Below are 2,156 nucleotides of genomic sequence, written 5' to 3'. Positions count from 1 at the left end.
TTCCGGTACCGGGAATCGAACCCGGGCCTTCTGGGTGAGAGCCAGATATCCTAGCCACTAGACCATACCGGATTGATAGGGGTGAGAACTTTTCTCCGCAACAAATTTTACAGAGTTGGATGTTTAAACTATCAAGTTGAATAGAAAGGGAAGATTATCACTGTTTTTTAAAGTCAAACAAATTTTTTTGGAGTTTCTATAATATAATATGTTATTGTTACTGGTACTGAAGTAGCTTACAAAAAAATGAAATAATTGAGAGTAAAATGTTCCTATCAGTGAAATACTGATCAATATTCATACTGTATTTATTGTTTGAAAAAATGAAAATTTCTAAAGTCTGGTTGAAGCCACTTGAGCAGCATCAATACTCAACAAAGGAGCATATATAATAATTTTGCACAATAAATGTTTCTTGTAAAATCATTCAACATAATTGATCATTGTCAGCTTTTAAAGTATATTATTTTATCACTTGTATATTGATTTTTTAGTATATATCTGTTTATGAACATAAATCACACTTCCTGTATATCACCCTACAGATTCCTTCTTTACTTGAAATGTTTCAACTATCAACAATTATATTTTTACCAGGAAATAGTTTCATCAATAATCGGTGGTTGCTTCAACAATATTTTTGCTATATATAATATTCATCATTCTTATCTCTCAGTCATCAAAAACTGCAGAACTTAAAAAATAGAAAGCAAGTAGAATTCCTTGTTGAATTTCCAAGCATTTTTATCTCATCATCAAACAAAATGGGTGTATAAATGCTCGTATAGTGTTTAGCAGAATTGTCATACAGCAAATTCTATTATACGGTTAAAAATTATTAAAAATAATAATAAACTAGACATTAACATGAAACAAGTCACTTTAGGACATATTACAACTGAGTTCAGTGAAAGCCGATAGAGACTAACCGCTAAAAACTACTGCATCAAAATAAAGGCGGTCACCATACCACAAACACACAAAATACGTTACTGGAGTATTCTATACTTTTAACACGCCTCACTGGTTTCTTAGCTGTGAAAATAGAAGTCAAAACAATATTTTCAAATTTAGCTGCACATTTTCGCTAGATAAGATCAGTGGAGCCGTATTATTATTCCTCAAGGCGAAACAGCCAGGACTGGGAATTGATAAGAAATCAAACTGGAGCATGAGCCGAGACCCATCTACTATGCACCAAAGTATCTATCTCAAACAAGTACCAGCATGGAAAAAGATGGAGCACGGATGATTATGGTGGAGCTGAACAGGATTATTGTGCATATCTAGATTGACGCCTTCCTAAGCAAGAGGAGGTAAGGTATGGTAATGAACAAAATATAATTAAAATTGGTGGATGTCACCAGTTTTTATTGCTGAAGCATCCGGTCTCACTGCACCGGATCATTAAGCTTGAAAAATTAAAAAATGTTTAATCTTACAGCATAATCTAAATATGCAGCTTAAATCGTTAGCTTGCTGGTCATTCGTATCTTCTCTCGAGATGAGTAGCCTAGAGAGGAATATGTATATTTATGTTGTGTGTAAGTGTAGGCTTGGGTCAAGCAAGCATTTCCTGCCAAACTGGCTGCTGAAAGAAGCACACTCTTCACTTCACCTCAACCTAACTTAACCTACCCGACCCACCGTGGGAAGAAAATCTCTGTTGTTAGTATTCAAGGAGCATGTTACATCGAACTTCATCTCAATGAAAATCTGTATTAATAACACACTGTATTTAGAAAAGACTCGAGTTAGCATCATTAGAGAAAAGATTGTAGTGTTTGTCCCATTCAACTCAACACACCTAGTGTTAAACAAGAATTTCTTGAATGGTACCCACTATTTCGCTTTCAAATTTAGCCCGGGGCTGAGCCACAAATGGCGACCACGTGCTCTCCTAAAATTTAAAAATTGTAGATATATGTTATTTGTTGCAACACGTGCTCTGAACATATTGTATTTAAGAATATGAACGCTCGAAGAGCTAGAATAATAAGAAGAACCGTTTCTCAAAACTATTGAGAATGCATTTGAATAGCCTACCTACCTAGACAAATGACTGGGGTTATTATTCTTTTCAAAATAGTTTGAGACAAAATCATTCTTTCATAGAAATTTGCTAACAGCATTCCTAACGTCAGTCACAGACACGT

General features: G+C 34.6%; 1 non-coding gene across 1 annotated transcript; it reads right to left on the bottom strand.

Annotated features, from left to right (window-relative positions):
• On the bottom strand, window positions 1-72 carry Trnae-cuc. The gene has a single exon. It is a non-coding gene; the product is annotated as a tRNA-Glu (tRNA).
• Window positions 73-2,156: the final 2,084 nt, after the last annotated feature.

Source organism: Nilaparvata lugens, chromosome 4, assembly GCF_014356525.2.
Source record: "Nilaparvata lugens isolate BPH chromosome 4, ASM1435652v1, whole genome shotgun sequence".
Taxonomy (NCBI): domain Eukaryota; kingdom Metazoa; phylum Arthropoda; class Insecta; order Hemiptera; family Delphacidae; genus Nilaparvata; species Nilaparvata lugens.
The sequence above is the reverse complement of the archived record's forward strand: the minus strand, read 5'-3'. Positions and strand labels throughout refer to the sequence as shown.